At 36.4% G+C, this 15140-nt stretch overlaps 1 long non-coding RNA gene across 4 annotated transcripts in view; it reads right to left on the bottom strand.

Moving 5' to 3' along the window:
• The window catches only part of LOC106008179 (uncharacterized), a 36055-nt gene extending 28010 nt beyond the window's left edge, over positions 1-8045 (bottom strand). For 2 of the 4 annotated variants that reach the window (XR_015446543.1, XR_001182661.3), the window contains exons 1-2: positions 7775-8036; positions 6492-6675 (exon numbers count right to left, since the gene is read on the bottom strand). This is a non-coding gene — a long non-coding RNA (uncharacterized LOC106008179). Of the gene's footprint in view, positions 1-6491; positions 6676-7774 lie in introns of all 4 variants that reach the window. The other 2 variants (XR_015446544.1, XR_015446542.1) reach the window with 2 other exon arrangements.
• Between the last annotated feature and the right edge of the window lie 7095 nt (positions 8046-15140).

The raw sequence follows: 15140 nt of genomic DNA, 5'->3' as shown, positions 1-15140 counted from the left end.
GACAGTTTCACTTAATGCTTTATCTAGATCAATTTAATTGGATTCAATATAAATCCAAAATATTTTCCTGAAAAGAGCACATGGATTACTATTTCTGGAGAGAAAAAAATTCTATTTCTGGTAATTTGAAAAATTGCAGGCAAATTACAAAGTACTACAGGATTTTATAAATTTACTAGATTAAACTATTATCCTTGATATGATTTCATGTATCATTTCTGTCATTAACATATTTAGTTCTCTTGTAATTATTATTTATATAATTGTTCTATTAATTACATTTATTTCTCTTTGTTTATAGAAAAACTGTTACACTTTCAGGGATAATGAACAGATAAATTGATATTAATGAGGAAATACTGGGAAAGCACATAGCTTAATTAATACAGATAACTCATTGCTAAGAAAACTACTGTTTTGTAGAAAAAGAATTTGGGAATTGGATGTTAAAGGACACAGAATCTACTAATTTTTACAATGTTCCAAGTCATATGAATTGGTTGCCTTTTCTGTAGATTTATTATCATTAATTTTAAGTTGCCTGACTTGCTCAAAAATATTTTATAACTAATATTTCATTCATTTTTGTGTCATAAGCATTATACTTTCTATTTAGGTTATTATACTATTAAAAAAGAAGCTCTGAAAGGAATGAAAATATATCATGTTAATGGTATTAAGAGCATCATAAATGTCAATAATTATGGGTTAGTTTTTTGTATAATTACCAAATAATCCAAATAAAAATCATATTTTCTATTTAATATTTATAGAAATCTGTATTATTTTCTGTTATTCACATGATATATGAGGTTAAATATAAATTAAAATATTGATATTTTAATTTCAATTAAGTGATTCAAAATGCACTTTTATCGTTTCATCTATTTATATATATATATAAATTTGTTGACATAGAAACTATTTAAATTTTAGATTTGAATCTTTAGAGATGAAATATTACAACTAAATAAGATATGAGAACAAATACATCCTTCTTAAATGTTATTTTCCTTGAAAGTGGTCTTAATTCATAAGACGCTTAAAACTCACATTTAATTATACTTGATATTTTTCATTACTTCACCAAAATTCTCGTTTGTGATATGTTCTTTTCTTTTGCACATTTTTTTAACCACATCCCAATAATTTCTGCAAATGTTCCTAATATCTATTAAATGAGTACTTGAAATTTCAATTTGGGAAGATAACAATGTTTATGATCTTGATTTGATTGTTATACATTCCACATGTATATCAAATTATGAACTATACAGTACTACATAGTAATGCACAAATAAAATGTTCTAATAAGAATAAATAAATTAATAAATGGAGCAAAGGTAAAATCTCTTAAATTATTTCCAGAGATATATGTTTTTCAGCTAAGTATACACCTTTGTACACACCCACATAATTGTATCTGAACTAACATTTAATTTTGTAAAACCGAGGGCCTTACCAAATGCTCCAAGGAGCTGACTGCAGTGAAGAACACCCAGGAAGGAACACACTGGACAAGTTGGAAAGTAAAACAGACCTTTATTAGTCTAGCCAGATGGCACTCCCAAAGCAAAATAGCTTAGAGAGGCAACTGGCTCAGAGTCTGAGGCTGTTCTTATAGGGGGTTGAGGGGGAAGTTAACATATAGAATTAAAGAAAAGGGACAAAGGTTAGTGGTCAACTGTCACGTATTGATGGTCAGCAGACATTTGCAGCTTGTTCTATAGATTGTGGTGTCCGGAACATCAGTTCTGAGCAAACAAGGAGTTGAGTAGTTTACTTTGGGACTTTAGGTCTGTTACAGATTTTATCTAGTGTCTGAAAACTGACAAGCATCTTTATCCATTAACTCACATTTAATCACAATGGGGCTGGAGAAAAGGAACAAAGGTTATCCAGTCCCACAATTTGAACTAATGTCTGAAGAGGTTTCTGGACTACTGTCTAATTTGAGAAGTTGAAGTTTCTCTCTAATGCTTTTATTTTAGTGAACATTACATTAGACTCACAGTCAGATTTTCCTAATGATTAAAAAAAATATAGCTTCATCATTCTAAGGTATTATCAATTAGTACCGTAATTGTTCCTTATATTTTACTAAAATGTGAAAGTCACTATATATTTATTGAATTCCTGTTTAAATCATAGATCTTTCACATTAAAAAATGTAAACTCTACAGTAAAAATCATATGGCTTTGGACATGACATACAGACACATGCACAGATATTTGCAAATAAATGAAACTAAAACAGGAAAATATAGGAAAACAATATAACAATTAATTCAACTACTTTTTATATAGTCAGTGATTTAGACATTTAATTGAGAATTTTTCAATTTTGCCTTTTAGTTGATAATTATATCTTTGTGTTCAGTTTAATATTTAATCATTTAAGTGTTAGGATAATTGAGAAAAACTGTACCTCCCTTAAATTATGTGGAAAGATAAGTAGTAGAATGTTGATATCTATGGGAAAGACTCCTTTTCTTATCACTTTTCTACTGAAGTACTATTTTTCTTATCATTTTCTACTGATACATATCTATTTAAAATGACATTTTAATTTCATTCTCTAAATTTTTAATGTTATTAAGAATAAACAAAACTCATTTTTTAATTTGTAAGACTTCAAATCAAAATATAAGTCCTTATATCAACAGATCTAGTTTTCAATTGTGAGTGCTAAGAATAAATGTATTTCATAAATAGGTATTATTAATCAAGAATGAGTTTGACCTACTAAAAACAAATAAAACTAATTTATGTACATATATATGTAATGAGAATATATATATTAATTAGAATTTCAATCTTGGAAAATACACATTCAAACAATACTGAAAATGTATTGCAATGTTTTTTTAAAATGGTGGCTGAATTTATGCTTTAAATTGTTATGCCCAGATTGCAAAGTCCCAAAGACCACCAGGAAGCCAATTCTGATGTAAGCACATGAGGGCCATTTATTCAAGCTCAAGCAGGGGCTCCCAACTGTCACCAACACAGCGGATCAGAATTGAGAGCCCCGAATTTCAAATTAGCGGGGTTTTTATTGTGGTTACAGCAAGGTTTGGAGATTTTTCACTTAGCAGTTATATGATTGGTTGGCATTTTGCAAGCATGAAGTGTATATTTCTGATTGGCTAGGCCCATCAGGGGTTTGAGGGGCAGTTACATGTAGGTTTTACAGGGGAAAAGAGGGACAAAGGTTAGTGGTCGACTGTCATGTACTGATGGTCAGCACATTGACAGATTGTTCTACAAATAGTGGACCCAGAACGTTCATTTCCTGGGCAAACAGATGGTTGAGTAATTAACTTAGGAACTTTGCTTCGTTACAGATTGTGTCTTTTGTCCCAGAGCAAGCACATTTTAACCATTAATTTGTGAGGACAATAGAGACTAGGGGAATAGTGGATTTTAGCAAAATGGAGTCACTTTGGTCTCACATTCCCCCCTTCTCATGCTGCTATAGAGGACCAATCATGGGCCTCTGGGGGTTAATTCTATTAGGTCTGTAGAAACTGGCTGGTATTGGGACCTGAGTACCATCAGCTGTACAGTGTTAATGCATTCTCTGATGAACGAGACTAATCTATTGAGTATACAAGGTCCAAGGGTTAACAGTAGTAACAGAATAAGCAAGGGGCCCAGTAGAGTAGAGATCAGAGTAGTCAGCCATGGGGAGGAATTAAACCAGGATTCAAACCAACTTTGAGTTTGTTCTCACTCTTGCTTTCATCTAGCGAGATTTTCTCTAGCCTTTGCCATAGATTCTTTGACCACTCCTGAGTGGTTTATATAGAAACAACATTCTTCCCCCAGGGCGGCACAGAGCCCTCCCTGTTGTAAGAAGATTAAATCTAGGCCTCTTTTATTGTAGAGCACCACTTCCGCTAGGGAGGTTAATAACTCTTGAAGGTGTGTGATGGAGTTTTCAAGTCTCTCTATATCAGTATCTATGGCAGCCCTCTGATCATTATAATGCTTGTTTTGTAAGACTAAAGAGGAGACCCCAGTTCCTGATCCCGCCAAGCCCAGGCCTAGGAGTACTGTCAGGGTGATTGCTGTTATGGGCTCCCTTTTTACCCGACTGGGGGGCCCCACTAAATGAGCTAGGTGAGTATAAACTTTCTCCTCTGAATGATACAGCAGTCTAGGTACTAATTGCACCAGCACATGAACGTCCTTAGTCCGATTGAGTACTCCTCCATGTACACATGGGGTGAGCCCAGTAGAACATGCCCACCAACCATCTGAAGGGGGTAAAAAATATTTTTCTGAGGACATTGAATGAGTCTGGCTACACAGGTGTTGGTGGGTGGGAGGCACATCACCTAGACATGTGCCTCGTCTGACCACCGACTGCAGGGTTAATCTAGCTGAACCCTTCTGCTGCCATCTGCATTGGCTAGGACTATCTGATTCAGTAAAATTCCCCAGAAAGGCTATCCTTTCATAGTAAGGGGGCTTAATATCATAACATAACCAACAAGATTGAGTAAGATCAGGTCAAGAGGCATTTAGGGTTTGGAAAGTTTGGACCATGAGTTTCCAGAGTGGTTCGTCTGGGTTCTGGTCCTGTCCTGGGTCCTTGTGAATCAGTTGAATACCTCTTAAAGAAAATAACAGCTCTTGATCACCAAGCTCAGTGAGCACTTCAGACTGGAGGTTAGGGATAATGGGAGGGGGCACCCCAAACATAATTTTAAAGGGAGTCAGGCCCATCTTATAGGGTGAATTGCACACCCTATAGAGGGCAAAAGGAAGGAGAGCCACTCAGTCACCGCCAGTCTCTAAGGCTAATTTAGTTAAGGTCTCTTTTAGTGTCCTGTTTATTCTCTCTACCTGTCCTGAACTCTGGGGTCTGTATGCACAATGTAATTTCCAATTTGCCCCCAGGACCTGCACTAAACTCTGGTTCACCTTAGAGACAAAAGCAGGTCTATTGTCTGATCTTAACATAACAGGAAAACCATACCTCGGTGGGATGTCTTTTAAAAGCTTTTTGGCCACAGTCTGTGCCGTTTCATGCTTGGTGGGGAAAGCCTCTGTCCAGCCCAAGTCTTCATGCAAAGCTTCATCAAAAATGATGGGGGAGTTTTTTAAATCCTTGAGGAAGTCGGGTCCAGGTCAGCTGTCCATTGATGCCCTGTTCAGGGTCGCTCCATTCAAATGCAAAGATGTGCTGGCTTTTGCATGCCAGTGGAAGGCTCACGGAAGTCCTGCACTGGTCAATAGTCATCTGAGTGGGGTTTCCACACCGGCAACAAGGGGGTGTTCCAGGCCGATTGACAGGGCATTAGAATACCCTGAGCAAGCAACCTCCTGATGTGTGGGGTTATTCCTTTGCAGACCTCTAGGGACATGGGATATTGGTGAACTCATGCAGGGTCCGCTCCTGGCTTTATTTCTATGAACACAGGTGTCCTGTGTGCGGCCAGCCCCATGCCTCCAGTCTCAGCCCATGCTCACGGGAACATGGCAAGCCATTGTTCCAGCCAGGATCAGGAGGGGACTGCTTCTGATGTAGCAGATATTCATCTTCAAGGCTCATAGTTAACACTTGGGTGGGCTTTCCCTCCTGGTCAAGGACCTCCACACCCCCAGGCTGAAAATGGATTTGGGCTCCTAACTTAGTAAGCAAGTCTCTTCCAAGTAGAGGATAGGGGCAATCAGATATAATCATAAGTGAGTGGGTTACCCAGCCCACTCCCAAGTCCACCATTCTTCGGGTAGTCCATGAATATTTTTTTTTTCATGCCTTTGGCTCCTTGGACCCAGGAAGTTTTGTCAGATATATGGCCATGTGGTTTAAGCAGAACTGAATGTTGAGCGCCGGTATCTACCAGGAACTCCACGGGCTCCTCCTCCACTTTAAGGGTTACCCTGGGCTCAGGGAGGGGCACCAAGCCCCATCCCCCCTAATCACTCAGTTCATCCATAGCCAGGACGGGGGCCTTGGGGTGGCTTCCCAGCTTTTTAGAGTATTCTCTGGCCCAATGGCCTTCCTCTTTGCAATAAGCACACTGGTTCTTTCCCAATCGGGGGTGATCCCTATCTTCCCCCTTACCTTGTCCTTCTGCCACAATCTTTCTCAGACGATGTTCACGTTCCCTCAGCTCTCCCACAGTGGTGGCCAGAAGAATTCGAGCCAGGTTTAGGGTCTGGCAGTTATCAGCTTTTACCTGTTTTTCCTCTGCAGTTTCCCTGTTGTTATATGCTCTCTCTGCCACTACCACTGAGTCCTGGATACTCTTCTCTCTTAATCTGTCTACTTTCTATAACTTTCTCCTAATATCTGGCACCACCTGGTTGACAAAATGCATTATTACAGCTGCCTTTGTCTCAGTTGCTTCTGGGTCCATAGGAGTATACCTACAGAAGGCTTCCTGAATTATTTCTAGGAAGGCTGCAAGGCTTTTGAGCAGCTGCTTTGAGACCTCCCAACAGAGCCTGGAGATAGACCTGGAGCCTCTCCTTACCTTCTGCTGTGTGGAAGTCCCAGTTGGGCCGGGACGAAGGAAAAGAAGTGTTGATAGTATCATCATTGGTGGTGGGTTGACCATTGTCACCAGGAACCAATTTCCTGGCCTCGTTCTGGATTCTTTCATGCTCCTCTGTTGTAAACAGGATCTGGAGGAGCTGCTGACAATCATCTCAAGTGGGCTGATGAGTAAACAAAACAGTTTCTAATAGGTTAATCAAATCCCTAGGGTTATCAGAGAAGTTGGCGTGTTGAATTCGCCAGTTATAGAGGTCACTAGTGGCAAAGGGCCAATAATGATGAGGCTGGTTGCCATGCTCATCAGGGGGTCCAGCCGCCCTCAAGGGAGGACAGTGGAATCTGGGCCCTGCTGGCAAGGCTGTGCAGCGATTACGGGTGTTTTGGGAGGGGCCGTCTCCTCCAGTGGTGCCTGCCAGAGCAGGCACCTCCGCCTCGGCCACCAACGGCTCTCTTTCCTCCGCCCCCGCTGATGGCTGCAGGAGTGGAGGAGTGGGGTGTGGGTGGTAGGGAGGGGGAAAGAGGAGATCTTCATCAGTTCCTCCTTGAAGAACTGGGTAAAGCAGAGCAGTTGGCTTGGTCCGGTTTGTCTTTTTCGGTCGTGTTCTCTGGGAGTCTTTTCACAGGCTGTCAGTATTACCTCCGGCTGCTGTTTCTCTGGAGGCAAAAAGGGCTTGACCCATGGTGGGGGGTCTCAGATTAAACTCTCCCAAGTGACAATGTAGGGAATCTGATCAGGATGTCTGGTGTAGGGACAGAAAACTGCTTCACGGACCCTGCATATGATCTGCAAATCAAAAGTTCCCTCAGGGGGCCATCCCTGCTCAAAGGAAGGCCACTCCAAACTACACAGAAGGACAAGTCTGGATTTTTTTTTTATTTATTTCTAGACTTAGATTATGAGCGCGCTCTTTAACCTCTTTAAAATGGTCCGTCATAAGGGATAGAGGAGTGGTCACAGTCTGTCCCATCATCTCAGTCCAAGTCAAGTGACAACAACAATACACGGCGATAGACAGACAATCAAGCACAACAGAGAAACAAGAGACAAGGCCAAACAATCCTCTGGAGGCAAAACTGAAAGTAGGATGATGGCCTCATGCCATGCCGTGGGAGTGACCCACACCATCCTTCCAGAAATCACAGGGCACTCCATCCCCTCCTGGCCCGCCTGCGTGTCTGCTTAGATCATCTGCCAATCTACTCAGAAAATGGGCCCCAAATTACCAATCATAGACAATTTATGGATACAGAGACACTTACCAGCTGGTGTCGACCCTCCGGTTCGGGGGTCCTGAGGAGCTTGGGGATCCCGGACCAGCCCCCAAATGTTATGCCCAGATCGCGAAGTCCCAAAGACCACCAGGAAGCCAATTCCAATGTAAGCACATGAGGGCCATTTATTCAAGCTCGAGCAGGGGCTCCCAACTGTCACCGACGCAGCGGATCAGAATTGAGAGCCCCGAATTTCAAATTAGTGGGGTTTTTATTGTGGTTACAGCAAGGTTTGGAGATTTTTCACTTAGCACTTTCATGATTGGTTGGCATTTTGCAAGCATGAAGAGTATATTTCTGATTGGCTAGGCCCATCAGGGGTTTGAGGGGCAGTTACATGTAGGTTTTACAGGGGAAAAGAGGGACAAAGGTTAGTGGTCGACTGTCATGTACTGATGGTCAGCACATTGACAGATTGTTCTATAGATAGTGGACCCGGAACATTCATTTCCTGGGCAAACAGATGGTTGAGTAATTAACTTAGGAACTTTGCTTCATTACATATTGTGTCTTTTGTCCCAGAGCAAGCACATTTTAACCATTAATTTGTGAGGACAGTAGAGACTAGAGGAATAGTTGATTTTAGCAAAATGGAGTCGCTTTGGTCTCACAAAATCTTAATGAGAATGGAAATTACATTAGTTGTTAGAAATTATGATAGTTTTTGGGAAAGGGAGGGATTGGACATAGTTTCAGTCCCTGGGTACATAGAAGGAAGAGGTCCAGTGTAAAGAAGTTCATCAGAGGTTAACAGTTAAAGGTTAACAGTATTTTGAGGGTCAGATCAAATATGGGTACAAGCCTGTATGCAGTCACGTTAAAGTTTCACCTGTGGACCTGTCTGATCTCTGAGAGCAGGGACCTCCCAACTCATTTTAAATTCTCTGAAAACAACACTACTCCATTTGAAGATTTTTGCCCTTGACATTACCAAAAGGAAAGGATGAAATAAGACTATTCATAACATTTATATCAATTAGTGAGCTTTTCAAATGTAAACTGTCATTTGAATAACCCACTAAAAGATTGTATCACAATCTTTGGCTTTAGATGTGTAAATTAAAGTAATTAAGGACAGATTAACAAATGGAAAAAAAGCTTCATCACACAATTGAGTTTCACAAGGAAATGAGATTCAAAAAAGCAAACAGGAGATTGAGCTTTACACACAGCAAGCATTTCCACGAGGAGTGGCTCTCTTCCTGGCATGGAAAATCCTTTGAAAATAGAAATTTCAGAAATGCAAATTTGCTTTACAAGAGGTAAACTTTCTGCTGTGCTTCTAGGGAATTAGAACAAGTGAAGAATTTTTCCTGCATCTACTGCTTCTCAATTGCTTTTAGCTCAAGAAAATCAGTATTCAAAACAGATGTATTTTGTTACTCTTCAGCATCATCAACAATTTTAATTGACTTGGAAAAATAACAGAAATGAGACAATTAGGCAATTGATTTGATTTCAGTTACAATAAACAGTGAAAAGAGAACTAAAGTAGTATTAGTGACCATTTCACACATTTCTCCATGTCTATCTTCAAAACTGGCTGTTTGGACATATCTTTATTTCTATATTCTCTTTGTAAGCAAGGTGAAGTAACTGGATTTCCCCTTGATGGCATGACATCCAGATTTAGAAGAACATTGAGAAACCTAAAAATCATATTTGCCATTTTTAACTGAAAGTAGCTAAGGCCTAGACAGAAATGGAAAAAGTACTTAAATTCATTTTCAGGAATTCCCTCCAGAATCTATTCTACCATGGTTTAAACTGGTTTTACAAGAATGTACATATGCAGACAAAATGCAACTCCTCTGGTAAATGACCTTTTGAATTCACAAGTTCATTTCTGTCAATCATAATGTAACTCCTTCAAAATCAAGCACGTGATCTGTGAAGAGGCAGGATGATCATCTTTGCCTAAGTGAAAGAATCCTAAAACTTCTCACTATCCAATCAACAAACACCTTCTATCTTTACCCTTTCTATAAATTCTTCCTGATACTAGTAGATCAAAAAGACAAATATGAGGGTTTTTTTTTAATCTCCTGTGTCCTTGAAAGTTGACCTTCAAGAAAAAAAGATTCTCTTTTTGCAAAAACTTGATTCCATAATATTGACTTTTGTGCCTTTGGGGCAGCCATTCCTTATTTAGTATTATTTCTCATTAAATTTTTTAACATAATCTGCCATAGGCTAAAAAAAGTTGTAGTCTGGTATCTGTGACAACACAAACAGCAAGAGGACAAGGTTTAGAAAAATTCTATATATGACTTCTGTAAGTTTATTAAGAACTTAACATTAAAGTTAACCCTATAGATGTTATTTCTCCAAATTCAGTTAGAAGTTCATAAGTAACATAAATTGCAAATATTTCTCAAAGCTTGACATTCTACTGGGGACCCTTGAAACTTTACTGGAAATCTCTGCAATAGGCTTCAGTCTCCTGCACAGAGTACAAGGCTGGCTTGAGAAAAAAATACACTAAAAGAATTAAGAAAGACAGAAAGTGGGGTGCTAGGATGACCAATGCCAGAACAACTGGCAAAGGTGATGACCAGTCCAAGCTACCGATTTTTATTGGTAATCAATTGAGATAAAGGAGAGCTATGTGTAAGAATAGCACTATGTGTAAAGATGCATGGTTCTTGCAATTTCTATGGAAATTAATATAAGCAAGACTCATAAAAGACAAAACAAAGCATTCTTGAATTAGGAACAGAATAGACAAAATATATGGTTGTAATTAGAACATTGTCCTTCTAATAAAAAGGTTTTAGTTGTGGGAATGGAATTTGGGCAGGAGTTACTCTGATGTCAGCATGTACAATTCGGCCAGACTCACTTCTCAAAGCAAGCCAATTGTGGAGTTAACTCTTCGCAGCCTGTACTGCTTATAGCCTGCTTTGGGGCATAATCAATACTATAGTCTCTTGTAACACTTAACTTTATGTGTCACATATTTTACCCCACTTGGATATTTGGTTGGGGATATATATATTTAATCAAATAATTATACTCTAATTTCTTCTAAATTTTTGTTTCATAGAAAGGAATTTTTTTATCTTTTCAATGTGTTTGAAAAATCATGTAACAACTAAATAAAAGGCAATTTTAGGTGAGGAAAAATATCTTTTCCTTCTAACTATGTATGTGCCTGGTGTATCTGCCACAAAAGACAGATTAAGAAGAATAAATCACACATATTTACTTTTTAAATAAATTTTATGTGACACTGGAGTCTCCTTAAGAAACAGAAGGCCTGAAGAAACAACTAAACCTACATATTTTTATACTAGATTTAATGAAAAGTGAAAGTAATGAAAAAATTTGAGTGTTACCAAGGTTCTGTGGTGCTGTTGGCTCTTCTGGAGATTCATTCTAGGTTTCTGTTGTCCTAAAGAATTGACCATGACAATTGAAAAAGATAGCAAGATTTTGCATTTTAAAAAATATTAAAGGTAGGAAAAGAAGTATATTCTGTAGAATTAATGTGGGGCAACTAAAGATAAGAAAAGAAATATTCCCAGTAGAGTGCAAAGCAGTCCACTGAAAGAGCTACAGTGGCCAGGAGGTAAATGGTCACCGCCTTGTGTATCCTCCACACCTCAGGCCGAAGTGAGATCTAAGCCATCCTATTAAAAACCTATTTGATCTTATGAGGTATTAAAGATAGCATTTTCCAAATGGTCCCAGGTGCAGGGTTTAGAAAGTGCTCTCTGCTCTTCCCAGACCTTTGTGATTGACATGATCTGACTTCTTGCCAGCTGCTTTGCCACACCCTAATCTCCTGTCTCAATAGAACAAAAAGGGCTATGACCTATAAGTAGTAAACTAGCAGGAAGATAATGAGGTCTGTTCATTCAGATTCCTCTGTCTTTGAAAATAGGTTGGTCCCTTCAACTGGGTATAGAAAGGGTACTCCACTGAGTATCTTATAAGCTATTTCAGAGGAATATCAGAGATTCCTTCTAATGTTTACTATTTCCCAAATTCCATCTGCTTAAAATATTCAATATGCATCCCAAAATATTGCATTTGGGGATAGTGCATCCTGAATCTCATTACATTATTCTTTTTTGAATAGTAATAGCTAATACTTTCTGAAAAACTGCTACATATCAGTATCCATGCTAAATCTTTTATCATATATATTTCTCATAGTTCAATGATAAAGCAGATTATTTTATTTTCCTCTTGTATACATGAGATGAAACAAAAGCAAAACATGGATCAAACTTTAAAAATCCCTAAAAAATACCTTGCTAAGTTATGCAGAATTAAAGTTTGGAAATTCTGACTTACTGTTCAGCCTACATGCATAACTATATGGTATGTATCCATTTCCTCTAAAAATAGTGCTTCAGAAATAGTAGCTATGTGCTTTTGTCCAAATTACCTTTCTTAAACTGATATTGGTGTATAACATTTCTTATTATTGTTGTGTTTCATAGGGATCATGTATCTCTTTAATGTGTACTTCATATGGTGATTACTAAATTATTTAGTATATGGATATATCTAATTACTATATTTTTATTTGTTAATTTTTGGTTTTGACATGATGGAATGAACATTTTAATCAGTAGAATTCAATACTTGCTTTTTTGTATATTTTCTCATATGTTATGTACATGAACTTTTTATAATTAGCTTTTTCCAATCACTGTTAGCTTATTGGTATTTGACATCTTTTCTTTTTAAGGTATCAGTTATTGCTTTAATTACCTCAGGGAAATTTTTCTATGTCTTCAACTATTAATAAAACAAAATTCTTTTCCCTTTTTTTTTTTTTTTTCAATGGTGAGGATTAAATCCAGAGCCTTCACAATGAGGAGCATCCCTAGCTCATTTTTTTTTGAGATAGTATCTTGAGAAGTCAACAAGTTCTATAGACTATACTAATCCTCCTGCCTCAGCTTCCTTGAAAGCTGGGATTATAGGCATGCACAACCACAACCCAGCCGAGAACAATTTTTTAATACCTTTAGTGTACCCACCTATTCATTTTAATGAATTTTTTCATTTATTTTAAAAGAACTCTGATTTTTTGGCTGTCATTCCAGTGTGATTCTCAAAAAGCCATTTGTGAGGACGAAGAGGTGAATTTTAGGTGACAGCAGTCACATAAATGATACACACTTTTGCAAAATTATGAGGAAAAAGCAATAATTTCTTCTAATTTTAACACAGTGAAAGATTTTCATATTATTATTCACAGGCTTCAAAACATTGGTACTTACATTTCAGATAACACTTAGTACCACTCTCTGAATTTGTAAAGTGTCGTATGCTCACAATAGAGTTGTCAGAATACTGTGTGCTAAATATCACCATGACAGGAAACATGTCAAAATAGACACTAATTAAATATATTCAATAAAGTAGCAAAATAACCTGAAATCCTCGTAATAAAAACATAAATTAATTCTAACTAAATTAAATGATTATTGTATTTCATCGAATGCCTGTTCAAATGTCGATATAAATAAATAAATTTGTATATTGCTACAAAAGATATATTGCTATCATGAAATTATATTATGTCATGGGATTACATATAAATTTAATAGAGAATGAATTTTGCATTAGCTATTTTCCTTTGTATTTTCTGGGCATTTAGCATAGTTTTTTGTTATTGGTAGATAGTGATTATATTATATTATATTAATCAATGAGAATAAGAATGCTATAGGAATGACAGTTCTTAAAATGTTATTTTTCTTCCTCTTCTGTTTAATATACAAATATATAGGTAAAATAGTAAAAGGAGAACTGAACTGAATTTTTGAAAAGAGAATTTATTGTTAATACATAAAATATATTCAGTATATTGAATTAATGTATAAAACTTTTATTCTGGAAGGTAAATTATCCTCATGTGGTTTGTGGGTGCTCAGTATTATTATACATCTAATAATAAATCTCCAAATATTATCTTGTAAAAATTGATGTTGAAAAATATTCAGATGATACAGATTTATAAACATATTTATTGATCTATAAATTCACCAGTCAAGTGAAAATTCACTTTTATATAAAGCAGCTATTTTTTGCCTGTCAGTAAGAATAAAAATTTATCTGTTCTTCCCACTTTTTAAAAAATTGTAACATCATATTATTTGCTCAAAATTCAAATTGTCTTTTTAGTGTCTTAATGAGTTTCATAAAACATTATATTGTATGTTATCTACATAATTCATTTTTACTCATAAATCTCTTAAATTCAAATTGTTTGAAATCTTGTGTTCTTGTTTAGATATTCTAACTCTATTAATTTGAGGAAATGACAATATCAATATACTCAAATGTGGTCTGAAACTTGAGGATCATTTGTAATTTAAATGTCTGGCATTTTATTATTGGAAGTTAACTTGCTAAATTATAATTATTTCAAGCTACAGATAAGGCACTTAATAACAAGTCATATATGGAAAAGTTGTTCTAAGCTATGACTGATGAAGTAAAGAAATGGATGTACACATGAGTATAGACAGACTGGAGGAAAAGAAATGTATTAGACTAAATTATCAAGAGTAAGTGATTCAGTGATCAATACTAACTAATTTTCTTGCTATTGTATATTATGTAGCACAAATGGTCTGTTTTTCTATTATTTCTAAATAGCAAACAAAATTTTTCTTGAGCAAATGGTATTGTATTTAAAATTCTAGTTCTTCAGTTATTGAACAGGATAGAATTCTGCATACACTATTTAGGACAAATAATTTAATATAGAATTAATTGCTAAATACACAATGGGAATACAAGTAAAAAATATACAATACAAATTATAATTGACAGTTAAGTGAAATAGATATGTGTATAACAAATCTGTTTCAAATTGAGGTTTGTCAATTTAAAATATGCCATCATTCTTTATCATGAAATATTTAAGTGTAATTGATTTCAGAAAATGTGATTACATAATACAAAACTGACTAATACAATTTAGGACAGTAGGAAATTATTGTATGCTTACATGTGCATTTCTCTTAACATAGTTCTAACTAATTTTAAATGGTAAATATGACTTATAGGTATTAACAGCAATAGATGACAATTATTGGGTTTTTATCATATGCTAAACAGAGAGCTACTTGCTTGAAGAATTATCACTGTTTAAATATTTGTCACTGTTCCTTTTTTTCAGAAATTGCTCCCTATCTTTTGTTTTATAGCATATTTTCTTTACTCTGATTATTTTTCCATGCTTTAACAATAATGAAGATAGAATTGACTCAACCTGTGTTTCTCAGCATCACACAACACTGGGAATTCACTCAGTGCAATTTATTTGGTGTCTTCTACACATTGTCTGAAATCCAGGGAATCTAAATAGTATTGACAAGAATAA

This window comes from Heterocephalus glaber, unplaced genomic scaffold (assembly GCF_053883595.1).
Source record: "Heterocephalus glaber isolate CG9 unplaced genomic scaffold, H.glaber_assembly_v1.0 deba00001690, whole genome shotgun sequence".
In the NCBI taxonomy this organism is placed as follows: Eukaryota; Metazoa; Chordata; class Mammalia; order Rodentia; family Bathyergidae; genus Heterocephalus; species Heterocephalus glaber.
Note: the sequence above shows the minus strand (reverse complement) of the source record. Positions and strands in the feature narration are given on the sequence as shown.